This window comes from Lissotriton vulgaris, chromosome 7 (assembly GCF_964263255.1).
Source record: "Lissotriton vulgaris chromosome 7, aLisVul1.2, whole genome shotgun sequence".
NCBI lineage: Eukaryota > Metazoa > Chordata > Amphibia > Caudata > Salamandridae > Lissotriton > Lissotriton vulgaris.
The window spans coordinates 894439865-894466995 of NC_141695.1; the positions used below are offsets into that span (position 1 = coordinate 894439865).

Genomic DNA, 27131 nt, shown 5'->3' on the forward strand with positions numbered 1-27131 from the left:
ATAGATTCAGTATTGAAATGTATCCCTGTTCTCTAAGCTTCTGTGAATTATTTTTACATAACCTCAACTTACTATAGAAAATCTCAATATAACAAACCAAAATCCATTTCTATGAAAAATATCCCCTTTTCAATAGAGTTTGACAGCAACCCCCTTTGTGGTGTTTGTAAGAAAGGGCATTATAGCCTGTCTTGAACCAGCCTGACTTTGTTTCTACTGAATGACATCTTAGCATCAGTGAAAAACATTACAACTTCCAAAAAGAGAGTTAAAATTCTCCCAGATAGCTAAGGACTATTTTGACCATTACCTGCATGCTCAGGTAAACCAACTTAATGAATGTTATCATTTCAGCAAAAATGTTCAATTCTACTTTTTTCTGTAGTTCTGTCTTCACTTCATCCTCCACCTTTTATCAACCTATGCACTTTGCATGTTTTACTGTCCGTTTATCCATTTCTCTCTTCTGCTGAAGAGGCTTTATCAGAGTGTGCAAGTTATTATAATTTAATATAACTTGCACCCTTGGTCTTGTTAGTGAAGATTGTAGCTGTCTTTAAATTTCAAGAACTTTGCCAGTTCAGCTGTAGACAGGCTGGGGAATTTCTGCATTGCATTTCAGGTATGGGATCAAAAGAAGCATCATTTCTATTCTTGACTATGATGTCCATCTTTGTCCTAGAAAAGTAACCGGATGTAGAAATGGCATTAATCACATCTCCCCTGACTAACATTATGTCAGTATAGTAGGCGGCATCTCCTGGATCAATGTGCTACACCATTGACGACATCACAGCACAGAAGGTTTTTTCTTAACATAAAGGAGCCTCTTTTACCTCTTCAAACACCCAAGTATTGCATTTGGACTTTTGAAGTTTAATTTCTTTAGTGATGAAGCTAGAGAGATGGTTAGTATGATACATTTTCTACATTCTCTAGAACACAACATAGGAACAGGCTTTCTAGACTCCTTGGTACCAGGGACTTTGTCAATGTGCCAGCATAAGACAGAAAGTTAGCTGGACTGCAATCGCCCTACAGCTCACTGGGCAGTACTTGAGTGAGATGAGTTTCGGGTAAAAATCAGTTTTGTGAACTATCGCAGTGCTGATTAGTGGAACCCAAATTCTCTTTCATGATAGAAAAGCATACTCAAGAACACTAGGAAACAATGAATATATTTTAAAGATGTATTTTAAAAATCAAAATATTAACCAGGAGCCTACAGTATGTGTAGCAACTATTAAAAAAAAAAACAGAATAGTAGCTGCAAGATTTATAAGTATTGTAAATACCAGAAAATATTCAAATATATTGACTGTTTAGCTTTGGATAGATCACCCTCATGTATTTGGCTTACTCATCTAAACTAGGGACCAAAAGTAATCCAAAAGTTGGTGTACACTCTAAGTATTGGCACTGTACACAATAGGTCTTCGACTACAGACAACTGAAAGCAAAACAACAGAAAGCTAGAAACTGAATGTCATCCTATTTGAAAATACTTCTGAGAATCCAAATGTGACCACTCAACTCACCCGGTCATCCCCCCAGTGGCGCTAGAATTGGGGGTGCGTGAGTGCTGCATCCCTCCTGATATTGCGGAAAAAGTACAAAAGAAAAAAGCGACATTCGGCTGCCTTTTCAAGTGTTTGTTTTGGAATGTCGGTTCAAAGGCCTACCATTCCCAGTCAGACTCAGTTGTCTAAACAGTAGACAAGTGACAACGTTGCTTCATAAACGACAGCTGTAGTTGGACTACACACACCTAGGATTACGTATGTGAGAAACTGTGTTCATTTTGTAACTTGCAGCAAATTCGATTTTGTACTTGGTCACAATGCACAGTGAAAGGTGACAGTTAGGACATATCTTTATTAAAACATGCAAAAAATATCTTGCTTTCTGATTCCCGATGTAAATATTATGAAAAGTAGGATCTGAAGTAGAATTCCAACAGCGGTGTATTACTTCTTGAAACTAAAGAATGATGAAAAGAAAGTTTTCTACAACCGTCAAAGTGAATCAATCTTCAAAAGGCCGAGGGGAACACAAATGCTCAGACAGAACTTTGCATGCTGTGCTCACTCTCTCGGAGCAATTAGTGTCTGGTATTAAAAAGTTCCCTGCATTGGCTGCTTTGGGTTCCCAGTCCACCCCAGAATCTTATCCTTGTTGTTCTGAGTTTCAATAAAATAGCTTGTCTACTGTCACACAAACGTTCTCATGTTGTGCTTCCAGGGTGATACCTGGTTGCATAAAGTTTCTGCGGATGTATTCACATTTTTGGTACTGCGCCTGCCGCACTCTAGAGATCTATTATGTATTTCATATGTTTGTTGTGAAGTCACTATTAGGGGTGGCATAACTCGTATAATTCTGTGTAGCGTAATCATGCAGATTTACCCAAACATTCTGCAAAAACACAGGGAAATATACAAGAAAAGAATTTCTGCATTTAGCACTATTGTCTTAGTGCAAAAAAGCCCCCACGCTTCCAAAATGGGTGCATTTTGTGCTAATATATAGCGCTAAATGCAACCGAACATGATTAGCGTGCACGTGCAGTTTGACTCAGATTATAGAATAAGTCTTGAAGCTTGATGAATGTACACATGAGGCAAGGTTTTTCCCAAATTCATGCCAACCTGAACGCCAGGATGCATTTTGTGCTAGGAAAATAGCAGTAAATCCAAAAGAACGTAACCAGCGGTGCAAGCAGGCCACTCGTGCTCGCTAAATGTGCTCTTGCGGTAGGATTTATTTCTCCTACATCCCTCTTAACTACATGAGTGGACGTAATCCATTATTATTGGTAATTCCGCGTCAAAGAGTAACATGGAATTACTCTGATTCCTCCAGAATAATTGAAATTCTGTCCCGGCCTAGTCACTATGTGGGCATCGTCAAGGTCACAGGTGTCTGTGACTCTGTGCTTATAGAACTATGGATAGGTGCATATAGATGCTATCATTAATTGAGCTCCATGTGTGTTTTGGATATTACCAGGAGTAAATTATGAGACAGACTGTGCATTACCGTTCGGTAATACCGCAGTCACTAAAACTAATGAGGTCCCAATAGTGACATGTACCCACCCCTGCTCTAAACACTGTGCCATCTCCCGTCCCCCAAATCACTAATAGCCCCTTCTTGGCACTTTAGTGTACTTGCGTTGTATTATCAAAAGTTTTAAAGACTCGTGAACAGCTTCTGCGGCTGTGTTTTAAGATACACTGTAGTTCATTGCATGCGCGCACGTAAATCCAATAACATGGTGCGCATTCTCCGAGGGGGCGGGAGATGCGGCCCGGAGGAGACGGCAACTTCGTTTAATTGAGTGCACAGGAGGAGGCCCTCAAACCTGTCGCCAGTGGAACAGATGAAAGGAAGTATCTCCCTCCTACGCTGCAAGATGTTTTCTCTCTCGCCAGTGAAACATTTTGCTTTAATTAGTGGGGAGAGATGCCCCGCCCCGAGCAGGGACCGGACTGCGCACATTGCCAGGGCTCCTCGGCTGCCTGTCTCACTGCTCATGCGCAGCAGCAGGACAGATGAGCCGGCTCACATTCCCGACTCACCCTCCGACGCAACGTGCACCCTCCAACTCCCGCTCCGCTAAGCCTTCTTATGAGCGAGCCCACTCACAGCTGCCTGTGGGCTGATGTCAGTCTGCTATGTCATGTTATAGTATTGACAGTTTTAAGGCATGGGCAAAGTGGGCTTTGTACCAGGGCCCCACCCTTTCAGGGGGCCCCTGATGGAGCTGTAGAGAGGCTCGCCCTGATGACCTTCAATCATTTTTAAACAGATTGTTTCAAATACCGTTTTCCTTAAAAAATAAAAGTTTAATGTGGGTGGGAGTCTATCACAGACATTTTGCACAGAAATGTTGTGTTTATGTTGCATGCAACATCCATTAAAAAAGTTTGTTTTAGATCAAAACAGGACCTCACATATTCTCATATGTCACAGAGATTATTTGCAGTGATATTAGTGAGCTGCTGCTGTGTTATAGTAGTGAAAACACAGATCACTTTCCCTAATTATTAGATGTCGACATATTTCGAAATTGGGCCAGTGTGCCTATGCACTGTCAGTGACCTTCCCAAGAGGATATACAAGAGCTGAAAATGGATCATACATTCATAGTTGTTCCGAACAGGGGCCCACAAAATCCCTAAAATGTCCCCGAGTATTTAAACTGTATTTATATAGTGCTTACTACCCCATACGAGGTGTAGAAGTGTTTTACGCCAACCAGCACACTGCTCCAGAACCCAAGGTTAATGGTTAGGTCAGTGATACTGGTCACTGTTTGTTATTGGGATTAGCTTTGTGCGCTCAAAGCAAACCATTCCATGCAGTCATTTCAGTTTTTTAAAGTGGACTAATGTAATAGTGGTTGGTTGTAATTATTAGGGGGGAGGTGAGCTCAAGCACATGGTTGGTGGGTTTAATTCATGAGTTAAAGGATATTAGGTATTGTTAGGTTGTATAGGTCTGATTTACAGCTGAAGGAGGAGAGACTGTGATATTGTAAATGAGTTGTGGGAAATTTGCTGAAATAGAGAATAGTCAAACGTCCGCGTGTCAAGAGTCGGTTGTGCTCAGACAGACATTGACTCAGATGCTATAATATGTCTGGATTTGCAGACACACTTTGTACATACTCACATTCAAGTGTCAGGGCTTGTGGAATAGAGGAGAAAATGGCAGGGATGAAGAGGGCTATTTGAAAGAGAAGAAAAAAGGATAGGTGACAGACAGAGGTTTTAATTAAAGGACAGTTTTTTAATGCCGGATTTAAGGAATGTTGTGCATACTTGTGAGACAGCATGGAGTTTGAGGCGGCAAGAATTTAGAAAGAACATTATTTACTTGTGAAGATTGTGCTGTATTGTACATTTTTAATAGGTACTAGAATCAGGTAAACCATCTCTCTGTTGCTAGACTACTGCTAGACCATCGATCCAGCCTGGTCAGTTGATCAGCTCAAGGTGTTGACAGTGAAATATAATGGCTGGACGCAAATGTCGAGAAGCTACATGGGTAATAATGCACAAATGGAAAAAATGGTTCTGACGTTCATCTTCAGGTTTGGCTAAGTATATGTTTTGTTATGTTATGTAATGTTAGCTTCTTAACCGCATGCGCGCTAGCGGTTTTCCCGCTGAGCGCTGCGATTTGAAAAATCCCGCGTTACGTGACAAGGTCAACTCGTCACACACACAGCGCAGGTAACGCCCATGACGAGTTGACCTTGTCACACGCATCGAAGGGGTTAAAGCTTAAATTAAACAATGGCAACTACAAAACTGATATGATAAAAAAAATCAGATTGCAAGGGAGTAGTGTTACAACTTATTGAATAAGCATGAGATCCCGAAATAAGACCAGTGTTCTAAGGACATGCACCCAAATAGGAAAGTGATACCCATTTCTCCCCTGCTCACTTCTAATCGATCAATTCAGGATTTAATGTTTCACTTAGGTGCACAGTTTCATTACTTTCAGATCAGTAACAGTGGATCATGACCTTTCAGGGCTCAAAGGGAGGAGACTAAACTAGCCTTCATGGGCAGCAGGTACAGAATGAAGAGAGCAAAGGCCAGCAGAGTTCCGCCAGTCAGGAGAGGAGGATTCAGACATCCATCTGGACTTACATTCCATGAAGACACATTCTTGGTCTCTCTGACATCTTTTCCCAGTTCCCTTTGTGCTCAAGATCTCAAACCCTAATCTCGGTTCCCTCTAGATCCACATTTCAATCTCTTCCTGGACTCAACCCCAGAACCCACATTCATGGTTCCTCAGGGTCTCACATTTCATTCAATGTCTGCACCTAACATTGTACAAGTCCACAATCTTTACTCCCAGTAGATTACCATCCCAGTCACTCCCTCTGCTTATATTCCTTGAACCCACATGCTTTGCACCTATGGGCTCCCATTCTCCCAGGCAATCTTCAGTTGTTTATGTTGTCATATGTCAGACTCACTTTATGCTCAACTTCTTAGCGCCAGTTTCATGGCTCCTTCTTGGTCTTCATTCCTTTCTTTTTATGCACTCTCATTCTCCGGAATCACATCCAGAATTTCAGAATTCATATTTGAGTCTGCCCCTGGATAAACATTTCATGCTTCCTGTGGGCTCACATTCTAAATTCTCTATGAGCTACCTATATTTCCCACTGTTTATAAACACACATTCTGGGCTACCTCTGTGGGTGATTATTCCTTGGTCTAAATGGACTCAGATTCTAGAATATGTCTGAATTTGCATGTAAACTTGCTATATACTCACATTCAAGTGTCAGGACTTGTGGAATAGTGGCCTCCAGGCTTCAGATTCTCATTGGCCTCACGTTCTTGGCTCACACGTCAAGCAAAGCATGTATTCTAGTCCTGCTGTGAGCACACGCTCCCGAATCTTTCAAGATTCTCATTCTCTCTGCTCCAATTCCAGCCTTCCACGAAAATCCCATTCTGTCCTCTTTCTGGACCATCATTTCTTTATCGTCCTGTACTCATTCCCTTTGGATCATCATTCATTGCTCTTCTGGACTCACTAACAAACTCACTCTGGGCCCTCATGGCAGGGTTCACACTTTTAGCTCACTCTGTGCTCACATCCCAGTCACTCTCTGTGACTCCGTTCTGTGCGGCCCATGAACTCATATTCAGTCACCCTGTCGTCCTTCAATGCATATTCTCTCCGAACTTTCTACGGTCTAAAAATTCACACAGTCTGGACCCACATTTTAGGCTCTCTTTCTATTCACATTTTTACTTTCATTTCTGAGGTTTAATTCCATGCTCGCTATAGGTTCACATGAAAGTCTTCCTCTGGCGCGTCATTCCATACTCCCCAGGACTCACACCCCAGACTGACTCTATGATCACACAATCTGAGCCTACACTTCAACCTCCCCAATGTATTCACTCTCGAGCCTCTCTCTGGCACTTCATTTCCTGTGGACTCCAACGACAGCCTCCCTTCGAACAGTCGTTCCATGTGCGCCATGGGCTGAAAACCCTTGACTCCCTCAGGGGCTGACTCCCATAACTGAGCTCATAAGCTGAACTCACTGTACACTCCCATTCCCCTCTCCATGGACCATCATTCCTTGCCCCCTGTACTCACTCTCCAGATTCCCCCTGGGATCACATGGTCTGGGCCAACACCTAAAGTTGCCTCTGTGACTTAATGTCATGCTCTCTGGGGCTAATATTCCAGTCACTCTCTGGACCATCATTCCGTGCTCTCCCTCGATGCAAACCCCTCTACGTCATAACTCAATGCTCCCTGAAGACTATCGTCCCAGGCTTTCTCTGGGCTGGCTTACAATGGCCCAGACTTCCTTTCAAGGCTGGTCTGTACTCATTTCCACTCTTCCTTTGCATCATTATTCCAAGTTTCCAACTTAGATCCATCTGTAACATCAATCCAGGCCACCTCTGGAGGGATTGCAGTCTCCCTTTGGACCGTCATTACAACCTCCCCGTACTTACTCTCTCTGGGGTATCATTCTACGCTCCCATCAGAGACTCACTCTAGTCTCACACGGTCTGGGCTCAGATCCTCTACTCACAGTCCACTTTTGTTCTGGACCATCCTTCCAGCCTCTTCTTGGACTCTTGCCTCAGACTCTCTCTGGGCTCATAGGGTATGGACCCAAACTTCAGATTCCCTCTATTCTCTAATTGCAGAATCCCCCTGCGACTTTATTTCATACTCACTGGGTGCTTAAATTCATGCCACCCTCTGACCAACATTCCATACTCCACAGGGCTAACAGCCAGTCACCTTGTGGACCATTATTGTAGGATCCCCATGGATACAAACCCTTCTGGATCATAACGTCGGGCTCCGCATAGATTAACGCCCCACACTCTCAGAGGATGGTTCGCAAAGACTGAGGCCACATTTCATGCTTGCTGGTTACTCACATTCAGCTATCCCTGTGCAATCCAAGCTCTCTGGGCCATGATTTTATGCTCTTGTGGATTCATGTTAAAGTCTGCCCTTGCCCATCATTATCTGCTCCCCGTAGATTCATGCTTGCTACACTCTCTGGGGCTCGTGTAGACTGAACGCACATGCCAATCTTGCCAAGCTCCCTCTGGACCATCATTTCATACTCCATGTGGACTCACACTCCACTCTTACTTTGGACCATCATGCCATTCTCATAATGAACGTAACCCCCACTGGTCCATCATCCCACTCACCCCAGGGGCCATCATTGCAATCTCCCATAGATTTACATTCCACTCTCTCTATGGGCCATCATGTAATGCTGCCAGTGGACTCAAGCCCTCCTAGGCCATCATTCCATGCTCCCATAGATGCACATTCCTCTCTCCCTGTGGGCCATAATGTCATGCTGCCAGTGTATTCAAGCCCTCCAGGGCCATCATTTAACTCCCCCATAGATTCACATTCCTCTCTCTCTATGGGCCATCATTCCATGCTGCCAGTGGACTAAAGACATTCTAAGGCAATCATTCAATGCTCCCATAGATGCATATTCCTCTCTCCCTGTGGGCCATGATTTCATGCTACCAGAAGACCCAAGACATTCTAAGGCCATCATTCAAAGCTCCCACAGATGCACATTCCTCTCTCTCTCTGGGCCATCATTCCATGCTGCCAGTGGACTAAATACATTCTAAGGCAATCATTCCATGCTCCCATAGATGCACATTCCTCTCTCCCTGTGGGCCATGATTTCATGCTACCAGAAGACCCAAGACATTCTAAGGACATCATTCCATGCTTCCATAGATGCACATTCCTCTCTCTCTGTGGGCCATGATTTCATGCTACCAGAAGACTCAAGACATTCTAAGGCCATCATTCCATGCTTCCATAGATGCACATCCCTCTCTCTCTAGGGGCCATCATTCCATGCTGCCAGTGGACTCAAGACATTCTAAGGCCATCACTCCATGCTCTCATAGATGCACATTCCTCTCTCCCTGTGGGCCATGATTTCATGCTACCAGAAGACTCAAGGCATTCTAAGGCCATCATTCCATGCTTCCATAGATGCACATTCCTCTCTCTCTAGGGGCCATCATTCCATGCTGCCAGTGGACTCAAGACATTCTAAGGCCATCACTCCATGCTCTCATAGATGCACATTCCTCTCTCCCTGTGGGCCATGATTTCATGCTACCAGAAGACTAAAGTCATTCTAAGGCCATCATTCCATGCTCCCATAGATGCACATTCTACTCCCTCTGTGGGCCATCATTCCACGCTGCCAGTGGACTCAAGACATTCTAAGGCCTTCATTCCATGCTCCCATCGATGCACATTCCTCTCTCCCTGTGGGTCATCATTCCACGCTGCCAGTGGACTCAAGACATTCTAAGGCCATCATGCCATGCTCCTATAGATGCACATTCCACTCCCTCTGTGGGCCATCATTCCACGCTGCGAGTGAACTCAAGACATTCTAAGGCCATCATTCCAAGCTCCCATAGATGCACATTCCACTCCCTCTGTGGGCCATCATTCCACGCTGCCAGTGGACTCAAGACATTCTAAGGCCATCATTCCATGCTCCCATGGATGCACATTCCACTCCCTCTGTGGGCCATCATTCCATGCTGCCAGTGGACTCAAGACATTCTAAGGCCATCATTCCATGCTCCCATAGATGCGCATTCCTCTCTCTCTAAGGGCCATCATTCCATGCTGCCAGTGCACTCAAGACATTCTAAGGCCATCATTCCATGCTCCCATAGATGCGCATTCCTCTCTCTCTAAGGGCCATCATTCCATGCTGCCAGTGCACTCAAGACATTCTAAGGCCATCATTCCATGCTGCCAGTGCACTCAAGACATTCTAAGGCCATGATTCCATGCTCCCATAGATGCACATTCCTCTCTCTCCCGAAGGAGACGATCATTCCATGCTCAACGCAGACTCAACCTTCTCTGGACCACCATTGTACATTCCACGTGGAGTCCCACTGCACTCTCCCTGCGAGTCATCATCCCATGCCACCCGTGGACTCTAGCTCCCCTGGACCATCAGTCCACACTCCCCGCAGACTCCGTGCACTCTGGTTCCTCTCTCCCGCGAGGCCTCCTTTCCCAGGGTCGACCCTCGGTTCCTTCCGGGCTCGCACAGCCCCCTGGCTCCTGCAGCCCCTGTGACTCTTCGCCGCCTCCCCCTGCACTGGCCTCCCCGGTGCCCCTGGTGGCTCCATGCTGCGGCGCTCAGAGGTTTGACACCAGCAGGAAGTAGGGAGGGCCCGAGGGAGGGAGGGAGATAAAGGGAGCACCAGCTGGGGAGATAGGGAGCCTGAGAACTTGAACTGTCTCAGACTCAGGAAACCCGACTCCACCAGAGCGGCTTCTGTTCATGCTCCAGGGTCTTCCTGCTTCTTTCCCCTTCTTTTATCCCGTTCTCACGTTTTTACTTTCTCTCTCTCTCAGCTTCTCGCTTTTTCTCCTTACTAAATCCAATTATTCTCATAATGTGCCTCTTCTTTTTCTCTGTTTTTCTTTCTTTCCGTTTTCTTTTAGTTCTAACTGTGTCCTATTTTTTTTTTTTACATCAAGGTACCTATACATCTTTTCCCCCTCTTTCTCGCCTGGTAGTATTCTGAGGTTTTAAGTCTTATATCCATCTTTGGCTCTCTATTTTTGCAAACCAGTTCTATGTTTCATCCATCGCTTCTACCTATCTCATCACCAGGCTGTGACTGAATGCCAATGAACCGAACACGGTCCTCTCCGTCCTCTGATGCTTTCCTCTGCCTATTCTTCAATTCTCATCCTGCATCACAACTCCCTCTTGAGCGAGATCACTCTTTTTCAATGTTTATTGTGTCTATCTCTCGCTCTTTCTCTTACCATTACGCTGTCTCTCTTCTTTCTTTAACTCTCTCACTCCACTCGCTCCTGTTTCTACTCCCTCTCTCTAGTTGTTTCTCATTTTCTCTCCCACTCTTTGTCTCCTTTCCCTGCCTATCTTCCTTCCTCTTTCTGTCCGTCTCCCTCCATCTCTCTCTTTAGTTCTCCTTCTCACGTTCGTCCCCTTTCTCTGCATTTCTTCCCTTCTATCCCCAATCAAGTATTCCACCATTTATGTCTTCGCACCTCTTGCTGCTCCACATATTGTGAGGGTGAGAAGAGGCGTGATAACCAGGGGCTTGGTATCTCCATCTCTCTAGTGATGGGTCCTCGACTGATTAAGTGCACACTTTGCTCTGAAATGAGACCGACAGGGAGCCTTGCTCACGGATCTGAGAGTAACGATGAGCCCCCGGAGACAGACTACATGCTTTATACTGGTGACTGCAATATTGCACTGGTGACCGTGTTTCACCATGATGTGCAAGCACACAACCAAATCAAAAAAATGACTTTTGCATTGATCACTTAGTGCAAGAATAACATAGCACTTGCTGACAATGATATTTGCACTAGTGGTCAGGGCAAGTACCAGTGCAGCCTTAACCAGGCAGAAGTGACTCGACTGCTCATTCACAGGCACAGTGCAAGTAAAATCGAATTCTTTCCTACAACAAAATATGGAGACACTTAGAAAGGCCCTCTATTTCTCTTTTTTTCATTCTATCTACCTCTACTTTTCAGTTTTCTCTATAATTTTGTCCATACCTCTCTCATATCCTTACCTGTAGAAAAAGCAAGAGCTATAAACCCACAGCCATCTGGGCTCAGGAGCTAAGCTATGGCCTACAACATCAGACGAGGTAAGAAAACTTGGGGTGGTCATGGACTTCGGCTTGTCTCTAATCTCTTAAGAGAGCAAGTTACATAAATTCTCTTCTACACATATCTTCTCGTGTCTTGGTTTCCTACAGAAGGTCCAGGGTAGCTTTGAGCGCGACCTGTCCACAAAGAGTACAGAAAAAGATTCTTCCTAGAAGAACCATTGTTTCTACTCAGAATTTTTAAAAAAATCATAAATGCTGCAGCCAGACAACTACTATGCAGATGCCAGTGTGACGACTTCCCTGACCCTCCAATAATTCCATTGTCTGCCATGGCCAGGCGCTCCTCCTACAAGTCAGTCTTCCTGCCCACAGGGCCATCTGTGGCAGTGGTCCATCCCTCATTCAAGTAAAGCTTCAAAGATAATTGCAGAAAATAAGTTGGGCCAGTAGTAGTAGAACTTCCTTCTCCATACAGACAGCAACATCTTGTGCCCACCACCCATTTTCTGTAAAACACACGAACCCGCTAGTCAGTAAAGCAGTAAAGACCAGGTCTTCCACAACAGACAGATGATTCAAGATTAGACTCCTAAATAATCAGAACAAATATCTCAAACAAGGATGATAGGCATGGCCATATGTACACCTATTACAAACCCCCTTTCAATTCACAAATCTTATAAGGGCTGTAGAAAAAGAGAAAGCCTCTGCTCATTACACACAACATCAAAACACATCCTATTCCTGGCTACAAACACAACCCCCACCTTTCCAGCCATTCACATGCATGGCTACATCTGATAAAATAATGGCACCTCTATTTCTGTTTATCATACAGCACTTACACACTTCCCACACAGGCCACACTACACAACCACACCCTTACAATCAATAGAGTTGCATGACATACATCCAATAGAAGAGCTAGCATCTTGTCAGGGGTGTGCATGCTATATAAATTCAACTGCAACACATTACAATTCACCAGAGTGAGCATTTAGGCATGTCACAAGTCAGGCACAGTAAAGAAAAATACAGTCTAGAATAGATAATCAAATCAGCAAGCAAAAGACTAATCTAATTGAACCAAACGCTATAATTATAGGCAACCCAAGCCCGGGTTGGCAAAGTATTTCTGTAGAGATAATTAACCTATTATCATTTAGTAACAGGGAAGCGGGATAAACAAGAAACGCTTCCCGACATGGGAATGTATCTATGGATAGATCCTTAACTAAAAGGGAAAAAAATTACCCAGTCCAAATGCAGAGAGAGAAAGACCCTAATATCTGCAAGGAATGTTTCGTGAACAGTAAGTATCTGAAACAGATCACTGAAGCAAATTCACCTGGTGGAAACTTTTACATTTTGACTTGACCTCACAGTGCTCAGGAGCCTGAAGGATTAGAATGTTTGGTTGAGCGAGTTTGGGTTCAGAGGCAACTGCCATAACCGTTCCTCCTTTTTGCTTCACCGGAAAACCTAGTGTTTATACACATTAAATCTCTATAGTTTATGCTCTTCAGATAGGTTCCCAGCATCAGGAAAAGCTTTTTAAAGACCTTCTGTCAGCAGAATTGAGCATAAGTGCCCTGGAACCCACAGCGACAGTGGGGCTGCTTCTAAGCACTCTCTCTGAGTAACTTGGGAACTATCAACTTTCACCAAAACATACATGTACGAGGTCCACCCAACCACTAGAATCTGCCCCATCACTGCAGTAGACCTAGGCGTGCCATTGACTCGTATTGTTCCACGTGTGACACGTGTCAGACCCTGTTCAGGAGGTCACAGGGCACACAGGGAATGCTGGGTCCCAACCATGCTCTTTGAGGTCATTTACCACTGGTGTTCTGGGATCTGTCCTACTGTGGTTCTGCAAACTGGGCCAAGGATAACTTTTTCCACTCTTGAATCACAGGGTAACAAGGTTGCGGAGTCACAGATTTCTCAGTGAGCTAGTGTTGGGTGCCTGAGCTCAGCATCCAACTGAAGACCAACTAATACAATGAAGTATTGTCCATCTCATTGCTAGCTTCTTGAGTCAAAGAAAGGAGGAATAGTAAGATAGGAAAATAGTGAAAAAGGAATGGATGAAAAGACAGTAAGTGTACAGTAGCCGAAGGAGCAGACATGATGCGGAATAAACAGCAGGCATCCTTGGCTTTCAGCCACCCCTGCATTCAGCAGCGCTGGCAGCAGTCTTCAGAAACATAACCACGTCTCCACTTATTTATTTTACAAATTAATGCTGCTCTCAGCTGTGTGTTTACCTCTCTCTCGGGCTCTTTGAGCATGTGCCATTCTCTTCCTCTGTACACTAGGGACTCTGTTTTGCAGCATCAGACGAGGTCACAGCTAGCACTGCTTATGAATTTAAGGCTTCTTTCCCAAAATGCTAATACCAGACATACAACAGTTGGTCTCTTTGCTGTGGCCCACTTTCAATGAAAGGGCAGCTCCCCTTAACCACACTCCTCTCTCTGAAATACCCTTTCATCCACAACGATGCTTCTCAGCACAGCACCTAAGGAAGCAGTGACCTTGAGCCTATTAGTTGCAATACAATGAGGTAGGTACATTAGTGATTGCTTCTGGGTCACCTTTAAACTCACACAGAAACACTGGAGTACCCTCTCCTTCGCCTTGGAACTAGCCAACGCAACACTAGCCCTCTGGGCAGTTCAGGACTTGGGTTTTAAACACTCCGAAACCGCTCTCTTGTAAAAAGAAGTGGACAACACAAGCGCCTCATTGATTTAGTGGATTGGAAAAATAACCTGGAGCTTGACTTCCCTTGGCCCACTTTACTCTGATCACCATGTGAGTTCATGGCCTGGGTCTTGTGTCATTGTTGTACTCTTTGAAACATTCTCAGTGTCCTCCCAAGAACTCCATTTGCCCTTGACCTGGTGTGGCCTACCCCTGAATCTTGGCATACATCCAGGTACGAGCCCAGTGGTCAGCAACCTTAAAGTCCTTTGCATGTTGCTTCAGCTCCACATGGCTGCTGTTTGTGGGCCTGGCTGCATAGATTTAAATGTTGTGATAATGTTCACTTTGGCATGACTACCTGCATGTTTATTAACTGCTAACACCCACCTCTCAGAAGAAAGAGCTTGTTATATCTATTCTCTTTATCTCTTATGAACCTGCTCAGGGAACTTCATCATAACTGCTCCTTTCATGTGCTTAGAAACATTCCTCTGATCTGCCCCCACTTTTAAAATGGCTTCTGTGACACCCACAAGCAACATTCCAGAAACGTCCCAATTACAGCATCCCAACTTTCCTCTGAAACCAGATGGCATGCGTTTTGCAAGCTAATTCAAATAGACTTAGTCTCAACAGAGCATCACAATCTTATTGTAAATAAGAAATATCTTCTTACAGTTATTGGGGTGAGAGGCTCCGTTATGAGCCGACGGGCCTTATTGCAGATAGTGATATTGGAGTGGATTCTCTGAGACTGCATTTCTACTCATTTCAGCTAATTACTTCTCGGATCAGACAGTGTATGTGCTGTCACTTGCAAGACATTTTCTTAACTAAAAGGAGGCGTGGAGCCCACCAATTGCTTGCCATTTGTTGACTTCATTGTCACTCTTATTTGCGGGCTCCTGATTGGTCAGTACATGCTGAGAAACTGTGAAAAATACTTTATTGCATGATTAGTTAAAACCTTTGCAACATGAGAAACTAGCATCACATCTCAGTTTACAAATTCCATTGAGTTGGGTAAGGTGCTGAAATGTGAAGTGCATTCATATTTTAGTTGAGAGACGGGGAGTTTGCATCATTACTCTAACAGGAGCAAATAAGATAGAAATTATATGGAAGACTTTTGAATGAATAGACATCTACTATGCATAACCCTGTTGTGTGAACTGGGACGTGTCGGTTAGTCAATAGGCACAAAGAGGGGGCAGATGTCGTTCTGGGGGTGAAATCGCAGGAGAGGGCCCAGTGGTGGTCAGTTGTTTATCAACCCGTCGCATGCAAGATCCTGAGCCTCTGTCAGCACATGCAGTTTCACTTTCTCTTCCATTTGTTTCTCCCTTCCGGGGAGCATGGACCAAGTACCAATTGCTTCTTTTTAGGTCTCGTAGAGAGACCTTTTCCTATCCATCCACTTTTTTATGAGTAGGATTCTCAACAGTTCACGTGAAATCACGTGACCACAAGCTCCTTCGTGCACAAGCTTGCATTTCCCCACAGGCTTCCCCCTGCCAGCAGCATTTCTCCTGCACTCGGCCCACCCCCCTCCCTCTCCATGTGGTGCGTCTGCCTCAGGCCAGCATCTCTCCTCCCATATTGTCACCCTTCCTCCCAGTCCCCACAAGCAGGCAGCAGCTTCAAAGGGATCTGCTCCCCCCCCATCAATCACCCTCCCACGCCAGCAGCTCCTCCCGCTCCGCCCCCTGCTCTCCGCCCCCTGCTGCATGGCCATGCCTCCCTTCTACTTCCCCAGCTAAAGGCTTCCGCTGCCGCCCCCCCCCCCGCCGTCACTTAATCACGGCCGCAGCTTGTCCCTACACCCCCCGCCACACAGGGGGCCGATCAGCAGTTTGGGCTCTCTGACAAAACGGTTTGTTTTCCTCTTTTGCTCCGTGCACGCCTGACTGGAGCTGTGTATTTTGTATTCTTCCCTATCTTTTTGATTGCTTATTCGCGGTCCTCCTCACAGCATTCGTCTTCCAGTTTCCTCGCTTTTCAATGTTACTTAATCCCTTATCAACCCATCTTCTACCTGTGGCCAGTATGGCTGCTGCAAAACCTGGTGCAACCAAGCCCCGCCCACTCCGTTTGTGGTTTAAAAAAAAGAAAATACAGCCATAGTTACGCAGATTTAAATAGAGAGGGCATTACAAACGGGTTAGAGCAGTTTCAGTGAGCTCGGTACCACTGCATCTGCTGCTGTATTGCTAGCATGCCTCCCCACTCCCTCCCTTATTTTATCTCTTCCTTTACGTATGCCCTTCCGTTTCCATTCCCTGTGATGCACTGTTTTCCTAGCTGCGTCCGAAACGCTCTCTCCCACTACCCCCGGGGCTCACTGACCTTCTCTCACCGCTCACTCGCCCGCCTGATCTTGTTAGCCCCCCCCCCCAGCAGCCCCCTCCTTGTTAAGTTGATCTGGCTTCTCATTGAGAAGAAACATCCATGGCAGGAGCTTGTGCGTTTATTCAACCAATGTTCCTCCCCTCGCCCTAGTTTATCCTTGTCGGAGGGGAGGACAGCATTTCACTTCACCATCTTTAATTTTCCTGATGTTTTTTAAATGCACCCTTTGGGACGCGGGGCACATGATTTATTTAATTACAACGCATTTGCCTGGCTCCCCTCGCCCTAGCTTAACTGTAGCACAACCTTGGAGGGGGGGAAATGGGAGGCTATTAACTTGTGGTTGTTGCCTGGCATATTCAAGCAGGTCCATTGTTTGAATACCACATACGTAATCACACTTCTTTCTCGTATTTGTGTTTCTCCCGCACACAATCCCCTTCCTCCCGCTATTCCTTGCCTTTCCCCAACTTGCTGTTTCCCTCCCCCTTCTGCTGCCCGTCCTTTTCCCAAATAGCCTTCCATCGTTTCTTACTGTCCTCCCAACTCGTTAGAAAAACATTGGCAATGCTTTTAGAACATTTATTTTGCAGCTTTATATAGTGCAAATTTGATCCGAATATATTGGACCACTTCACGTGATCACCAGCTATTTGCACATGGTCTCTCCCTTTCACCAAATGCTTGAGATGAGTTTATAACAGACTGATTTCAATCTTCACACTCCTGTCGTTATCAGTTCTCCTCACCCTCCCATTGTTTACAAGTCTAATCCACTCTCCCATCGTTGTTTTAAGTTCTCACACCTACCCTGCCATGGTTTCCATCCACCCCCTCCCGTGGGAGAGCCAGCTTGACCCCAATAGCTAGAGAACGAGCATCGCTATCTAACACGCTACTTCCCAACCACATATATTTATTAAAATAGTGTAGCTGCAGATCTTCACCAGTAGTTGATTTTTACACCTCGAGCTGTTAACATCTGTCTAGCGCTCACTGGCAGAGCAAAACAGTCTCAACAGGGCACAGCACTGCTTCTCCAACTGAAATAACATCATAGAAAGGTATCCAAAATGTAAACAGAAGTCAAGACATGAGTAATAAAAAGGGCTCCATCTCCTTTCGCAAATACAAGTATGTATTGCTCCAAAAAGGCCACAAACAGGCGGGGAGGAATCTGTTACAGTCACCTGAAAAGGCAACTGGGTATTTTTTTTTTTAACTATGCTTTCTGGGCACGTTTATTTATCATTTTTGTAATATAACAGACAGTACACACAATTGTTAAAACAGAGTCTTGCTGCCCCGCTATTGCCTTTCGTGGAGCTGTAAGAATAGATCTCATCATCCCAAGGGCTCTCACTAAAGTATCATTCAGTTGCTATTTACACTGGGTATTGGCAGCTTTCAATACACATTCATTCTATCCTCCTATCAAAGTGCGCAAACTGTCAGTCTGGTTTACCTCCACACCCCCATTTCTAGTGGAGAAGTTGCATTCAGTGAGATCGTGCAATTGTCTAGTCTCAAACTCCTCACTTACCTTCACCCCTCACACACCTTCATCCACCCTCACTCACCCCCTCACTCACCCTCACTCACCCTCACACATCCTCACACCCTCTCACCCTCTCACACCCTCACCCACCCTCACACCCTCACCCACCCTCACACCCTCACCCACCCTCACTCACCCTCACCCACCCTCACCATCACACACCCTCACATCCTCACACCTTCACTCACACACTCACACTCACCCACCCTCACTCACCTTCACAGCCTCTCACCCACCTTCACACCCCCTCACCCTCACACTCTCACACCCTCAACCCCTCATCCTCACACACCCTCACACCCGCACCACCCTCACAACCCTCACCCCTCACACCCTCACTCACCATCACACCCCCTCACACACCATCACACCCCCTCACACACCCTCTCACCTCACACACCCTTTCAGCCATACACACCCTCACTCACCCTCACACCCTCACTCACCTTCAACCCTCACACACCCTCACACACCCTCACTCACCCTTACCCATCCTCACTCACCCTCACACACCCTCACTCACCCTCACTCACCCTCACACATCCTCACACCCTCTCACCCTCACACATCCTCACACCATCTCACCCTCGCACACCCTCACCCACCCTAACACACCCTCACCCCCTCACTCACCCTCACACCTCCTCACCATCACACATCCTCACATCCTCACACCCTCACTCACACCCTCACCCTAACCCACTCACCCACCCTCACCCACCCACCCTCACTCACCCTCACTCACCCTCACCAGCATAGCATAACAAAACATAGCATAACAAAGCATAGCATAACAAAACAAAGCATAGGATAGGAAAACATAGCATAGCATAACAAAGCATAGCATAACAAAACACAACAAAACATACCTATAGCATAACAAAACATAGCAAAACAAATCATAGCAAAACAAAACATAGAATAGTATAACAAAGCATAGCATTGCAAAACAAAACATAGCAAAATACAACAAAGCATAGCATAACAAAGCATAGCATAACAAAGCATAGCAAAACAAAACATAGCAAAACACAACAAACCATAGCATACATAACGAAACATAGCATAGCATAACAAAACACAACTAAGCATAGCATAACATAACAAAACACAACATAGCATAGCATAACAAAACAAAGCTTAGCGTAGCATAACAAAACATAGCATAACAAAACATAGAATAACAAAGCATAGCATAACAAAACATAGCATACCAAAACAAAGCATAGCATAACAAAGCATAGCATAGCAAAACATCTCATAACAAAGCATAGCCTAGCAAAACACAACAAGACATAGCATAGCATAACAAAACACAACAAAACATAGAATGGCTTAACAAAACATATAATAGCATAGCAAAACACAGCATAGCATACCAAACACAGCAAAATATAGCATAGCATAACAAATCATAGCATAGCAAAACAAGCATAGCGTAATAAAACACAACAAAACATAGCATAGCATAACAAAGCATAGCAGAGCAAAACATAGCATAGCATAACAAAGCATAGCATAGCATAACAAAACATAGCATAGCATAACATAGCATAGCATAGCAAAACATAGCATAGCATAGCATAACAAAACATAGCATAGCATAACAAAACAGCATAGCATAGCATAACAAAACAAAACATAGGATAGCAAAACAAAACATAGCATAGCATACAGCATCACTCAGCACCACCACAGCATCACTCTGTGGCACCACAACATCACTGAGCTCCACCACAGCATCAATCTGTGCAACCATTCAACAACAACTGGTTCAAATATGTTATCTCAATGTTTCAAGCTTTATTACAAATGTAAGAAAAAGATGTTAATATTTGACATATGTTCTTGGATTTTCGTCACAATAAAATACACTGAACATAATCTTCACAAATGTTATTTACAAAAGTTTAAGCTATTGCCATTATAAATTACAATAACTTTTATTTAAGTATTAATTATTAAAAAATATATATAAACCATTGTTATTTGTAATATCAATACATGTAAGTCATGTAAATACAACACATATTGCATTACAAATGCTCTAGGTGTCACATTTGCGAAAGTTATAACTATTGGCATGGTAAATGACAAAGCTATTAATTTCGCTATTTTCTAAAACAAAGCCTAATAAAACATTTGTCATTTACAATACCAATAGCTCAAACTTTCCTAATACGGGACCTATTGCATTGCAAATGCTTGTTTAATTTGTTTTCTTCTGCGGCTCGTGCCAAAATGATTGACCTTTTTTTTTCTCAGTATGCAACTGTTGGTCAATAAGGTACTGTGCAAACTTTGACCACTCATATAAAGCAGTGCTGCTTTGCACACATTTTAGAAAATCTCGGTATTTACTAAGTAAAGTTAAATTTAACCATATATAAAACTACTTGGGCAAAACCAATCTCTCACTAAAGACCATGCCTCTGGCATCAGATGTGTAACATTTAAAATCTACTTGCTCACAATTTAGAAATCGTCGCAAACATGCATGTTTTGAGTGGGAGGCATGTTGCCTGTGAGATGTCTGCATGTATGCAGACATCCGCTGATGGGAAAAGCATTACTTCTCTTCGTTGCTTGATGTGAGAATTCACCTCATTAGCGGTTCACTTAGGGCGTTATAATCCTAATACTGGAAGATAGTCTGGGAGAGCAGAAATACTGTCTCTATTTTATCACAGTCCCCCAAAGCTTGAGACAAACTTCCCCTCTGAGCTCCCCCATTTATCCAGAGGACTGTGTGTCTATTCACTCTCCCTGGCCCATATCTCGGCCCTGCAGAGCCCTGCGCTCAGTACGTGGTGAAACTGTGTTTGTTTGCCAACAAGCTGCGAGCACCTTAGCGTCTCTGTCTAATTAGTGACCTGACATGTTAGCGCCAGAGCGGAACAAAGGCGGGGGCAACCTCTGCCCCTGGGGGTTGTGCTGTTAACTATTATCAGGGCCACTGGAATTATGTAGCAGGAAAAGGCCAAATTATGCGGCAGGGTTGAGTAAATTATGGGGCAAGAAAAGCCAAATTCTGCCGCATAATGCGACACATTTTGTAATAGTTTTACTTCATTTATTTGTCATTTATAAACTTGGTAACACTGTTTGGGCATTGGTTGCACCCCATTAGAACCAATTTAACACCCAAATTTAACAATAAGCAACAGAAAGTTGACCGGTCCAGCTTTGCACAAGGTCTTCCACTACACGGCAACACGTGTGGCTGCATTTTTAGTAACTTTTGAACCGTTTGAGCTAGAGACAAACATGTTTGCTGCTAGAATCTGCATATTATGCGTCAGATAATGAACCATGTGGCAAATATGGCAAATGTATAAGTATGTGAAAATCGCCACAGCCACACAATCACATAATTCCAGTGGCCATGAGGATTATTCACTGTTTATGTGGTTTATAACCGTCCTTACATCGAACCGCCCCAGGACTTGATATTTTTTACTGGACTGACTGAATGCTCTACTGTGAAAACGGTACATATTATATGCTGACTACGCACCACAGAGGATTCCTTGATAGGTGGCAGGATAACTGCCTCTTCGATGCCAGTTTTCAGCGGCACTTCTTCAGATGGCAGCATCACAGATTCATTTTAAACGGCGGTGTCACTGGTACTTCAGGCTCCAGCGCCACAGATGCTTAGTACCCCCAGACATTTTCACTGTTTCATAGGGCAGCTTCACCACCACAGGCTTGTATCATTCCCTAGCTTTTATATTAGAGGCACTTCTTCTTCCAATGGGAATGTCACAGGCACTGCTTCCGATGCCAGTGTGGCGCAGACTTCTTCCCATGCCAGGATGGTAGGCAAGCCTTCACCTGCCAGAATAAAAGACACGTCTTCAGATAGTAAAATCAATTGCATTTCTACAGAGGGTGGGATCAAAGGCAGTTCTTCAGATCGCCTTGTCACAAGCACTTTTTGGGCCTCGCCTGAGACAGCACACGTGCTGTTGTTGCAAGACATTTTGTTAACCAAAAGGGGATTTAGAGCACGCCCATTGCTTACCATTCATTGGCTTCATTGCCAGTGGTATTTGCTGGCTCTTGATTGCTCAGCATGTGCCGGTTTCACTTTCTCTTCATTTCTTTCTCTCTTCAATTGAACAGGAACCAAATACTAATTGATTCTTTTTGATTACTGTTCTACTGCTGCTTCCACTGGTACTTTTTTTTTATTCTCAGTATGCAACTCTCTGTCAATACTGTACCCTGTAAACTGTCACCAATTGCTTAATGCAACAATGCGTTGCATACATTTTAGTAAATCTTGGCAATTTCCATGTAAATATCAATTTAACCGTATATACAAACACGTGGCCAATATCAGTTTAATACTAAAGGCCATGGCTCTGTACAGTGTGCTACGGGCCCACCCATTGCTTACCATGGTTTGGCTTTCTTGTCACTCTCATTTGTTTGCTTCCTAGTTTGTGGATTTCCTTTCTGTTCTTGTGATTGCCTCTCTCTAGAGCAGAGCTTTTTTGCTGTCGATTTGAATGAATGACATGTATCCTTTCACTGCTTATTTATTTATTTTAGTTTTATATAGTGTGAACTCCACCCAAAGGTATTAGAGCGCTTTACATGAGCACCAGTTGCGTTACACAAGGACACATTCATTTTTGTTGGGCACGGGGAGATTAATTGATTTGTCCAGAATCACAGGATGTTGAGTATCCCTGCCAAGACTCGAACACGGTACCCCGGCTTTGAAGTCGACCCTCTAGCCTTTAGCACATTTATTGACCTACTTTTATCTTTTGCTTATAAAACTTCATGGGATTTCTTGCTCTTTCCTTCTTGTGCTGCAGCCCTCTCAAACCACCCTTAGTCATTCTCCATGTTACTCATCCCTACCGTTGTTGGCTGTTTACCTCAGCTCCCCCAGTCTTGCTTTTTATTATGATTTTTCAACACCCAGCCCTACTCCAAAGCTCTCTTTGCTCCCTCATCCCTGCAGGCTCCTACTGTCCGCCAACCGACTCCCCCCCCAAAACTGACTCCTCCATTGCTGGGTCCAGCAGATGCAATTTGCAGCAAGGCTGCTTGCTTCCTAAAAAACAGGCTTTCACACACATTTTATTTCCTTCTCTATTTACCACTCCAAGAAGTGGTCCACTATCTTGGAAGGTTAAATTAAAAAATGCACTCACATTAAGCCTTCTGTATGCACTTTAGTGGTGATGCATGTGCACACATATGCCATCACTCTTGGCCACCGTAGCTTCATGAATCATAGGCACACATTCATGATGACACGTGCAGGCAAGCACATCATCAAACTTTTTTATTTATTTTTTTGCCGAACCTTTCAGTATCACCAAACAAGTATTTAATATTTTGCTGATGTCAAACTGCATGGGCAAAAAGACTTGGCAAATGGCAAATCCAAAATGCAAGACTTATTTGCTTTGTCAATGTTTCTTCTTCCATCGCTCTGACCCACGTGTTAGTCTGTTAAACAGTGCTCACTCGTGACCTTGGTGCTCTCTGCTGTTCTAGTGGGAGTCACACATAGGTCTGTGAAGGCGCCTCAACTCTGGCTCATGAAGAACATTTCATATCCTAAAGTGAGAGATACAACCACATAAAACAGCTCTTCGCCTGTCCTTCAATACGGACACAAACACATTCTCCCTTTCCATTATTGGGGTCCAAAGTGCCCTTCCAAGTTATCTCAGTTCTCTGATTCTGACATTGTAATATCATGACTCTCACATACCCCTCAGTCAAAGCACCTCAAATCTTGACCTTTGCCACTGCCAGTCAATCACTTCCACTCTAGACTGAAGAATCCAAGTGAATGATGTGTATGGCCTGGTGGCGTAACGTTAAAATGATGCCCCCTTCCAAGGCACAATACAATGATGGGTCCCCAAATCTTTCAGATATTTCCTGGCCTATACTTAATGGGGGCCCCAGGAAAAGTTGGAGGCCCCTGGGGGCTCCCTGTGCCGCAGGGGCTGAAGGACTTGTGTTAGTCCCCTCTGTGGCCATGGAAAACCAGTCAGCGTGTGCGAGATGGAAAGTCTTGGCTATACCATTCGGTGGGGAGACGTAATTCGGTGGGGAGATGTCCAGGCCTGTACACGGTACACTCAGTGAGGCCCTCACAATTATGCAAAAAGAACAATTGATTGTCAGAATGCAGAACATTGTCTTACATTCACCCCAGGACAGAGATCTGGGCTCACCATGCCATTCCAGTTTGGACCCAGCCATATGCAAATCAGTCTTGACCCTACACCCAATGGGAACAGTCCAGCCCGAACTGCCAGGCCAGGTCCTACCTGGACTGGAAACAAGCATCCTAGGACCGGTTTCAGGCTTTCAGCTCTCATCAGCCAGGATAGCTTAACTCCATTGACATGGAGAGCACGGGACCCACATGTGGGCATACCCGTCCCACTCGGGGTGACAAATGCAAAAAAAACAATTAATGGTCAGAATGCAGAACATTGTCATACATTCACCCCAAGACAGAGATCTGGGCCTAAATCCATAGTATATTTTGCTCACAATGTCATTCCAGTTTGGACCCAGCAATATGCAAATCAGTCTTGACCCTGCGCCCAATGGGAACAGCCCAGCCCGACTCAGCTCTCATCAGCCAAGATAGCTTGATCAGCCAGGATAGCTTGAACAGCCAGGATAGCTTGACTCCAATGGCAACTGGGGTGTAAAATGCAAAAAGAACAATTGAAGGACACAATGCAGAACATTGTCATACATTCACCCCAGTACAGAGGTCTGGGCCTAAATCCATCAGTTTTTTTACTCACCTTGCCATTCCAGTTTGGACCCAGCCATATGCAAATCAGTCTTGACCCTGCGCCCAATGGGAACAGTCCAGCCGGAACTGCCAGGCCAGCTCCTACCTTAACTGTAAACAAGCATCCTAGGATCGGTTTTGGGCTTTCAGCCCTCATCAGCCAGGATAGCTTGACTCCAGTGGCATGGAGAGTACGGACCCACGTCTGGGCATACCCCTCCCACTTGGGGTGATAAATGCAAAAAGAACAATTGATGGACAGAATGCAGATCATTGTCATACATTCACCCCAGTACAGAGATCTGGGCCTAAATCCATAGGTTTTTTGCTCTCCATGCCATTCCAGTTTGGACCCAGGCATATGCAAATCAGTCTTGACCCTGCGTCCAATGGGAACAATCCGTCAGAAGCCTCTGGAGTTGGCTCCACTACCTCAGATAACAGCTCGCTGGTGATAAGGTTGCCGATATGGCGTGGCACAGACTCCTATTTCTACTGGTTTTCTTTTCACTGTGCAGCCCTACTCTCCTCTTCCTTCAGCTGCCCACCCTCACCCCTGTTCTCATTAAAGCCCCAGTCCAGGGCGGGGGAAGATGGCCTAAAGGACAATGATGACGACCCCCTGCAGAGTGTGAAGAGGGCCTCCTCAGGCTCCCATATCTCACAGACAGTCGTGGGATAAATAGGGATCCCCTGAGGGGTTGAGGGGCCACTGGATGGTTGGGGGGGGGGGGGGCGCCTGCACTACAGGGACGTGAGTTACGCCCAGGGTGTAAGAACACTTTAGTAAACTCGATGGTAGGATTGTTTCGCACTGGCGTGGGCGCGAGAACTAAATTGACATATTTTCACAAATCCTTTCCCACTTCCGGCCCCTAAATCTCCCTGGATGCAATAAATAAACGGGTTCGGAATTTGTTCCCACAGATGCCTTCGGCCTGCATCAGAATCGTCGCCTCTGACTCCCCCCTCCCGCTCCCCCATGTGGACCCTTCCAGTAGATTCAGAGAGAGGCTCTGTCTGAGCCGGGGGAATGGCGCGGCGCGTGGGGCCACTGGTTCTGACCCTCGGGGGGACAGCGGAGGGGGTTTATTAATAGGATTGGCTCCCCTCCAAACAGATGTTTTATTTTATTTTAAGAGTACACGGAGTGCAGTTCCCATCCATCTGGTTCCCACGGGGTCTCCTGGGCTTTTCGAGGGGCTTGGGGGGGCTGTGTGACTGCTTCTCTGCCCGTAGGCTCAAAATAGCATCCCGCAGCCCACGCAAATCCTCCACAAAGGTGTACACTCACCCAGCACGTGGTGCTCAACCAATGGTGCACGTGATTCTGTCCTGAAAACAAGAAGCTTCATGCCATGGTGCCTATTTTGACATGCCTACGGCTGTGCGCTGACAATCTCTCTCACTTAATGGCTTTTATTCCCCTTCCGTGAGTACCCGGTACAAAGTCGAGAGTCGTTACCGGCACGTGCGAGAGAGGCTAGGGCTCTGGGGGAGATGCTGTACCTCACGCCGTGTTATTCCAATCTCATCGCTGAGAGGTCGTTTATTATTTTGAAGCACCGGCGTCTGGGCGCTGCAGATGTGAAAAACATCACTTTATGTTTCCGAATGATCATGAAACTCACTCACAAGAATGACTCCGGGTTTAGGGGACACGCACACGCCTTGGATTTCGAAAGATGCTCCCACCGGAAGGATGTGCTCTCCGCTGGAATCATTTCCACGTGGGCAGACGTCCTGGGACCGCAGAGAGGCTCTGTCCGTGGGAATGTTATTATAAGGCTAACGGCCGCTTTGCAAGATTGATGCTATCAGTGGACTCGCCTCAAAGCAGGCAGAGCTGCTATAACGAAAACCAGGCTGGGCCTGGGGGGGCGGCGGGTGACTGTTGAGGAGAGGAGGGAAGGGTCCTGGGGTCGCGCGTGCTCTTCCCAGCAGTGAGGAAAGCGCGACTCTCCCTGAACTCACGGGAGTCTCGGTTCACATATCTAGCCCATTGATTTATTTA

General features: G+C 45.2%; 1 protein-coding gene across 1 annotated transcript in view; it reads left to right on the forward strand.

Annotated features, from left to right (window-relative positions):
- Nucleotides 1–27131, forward strand: part of PDGFRB (platelet derived growth factor receptor beta) — a 251497-nt gene that overhangs the window by 69410 nt on the left and 154956 nt on the right. The window lies entirely within an intron of this gene.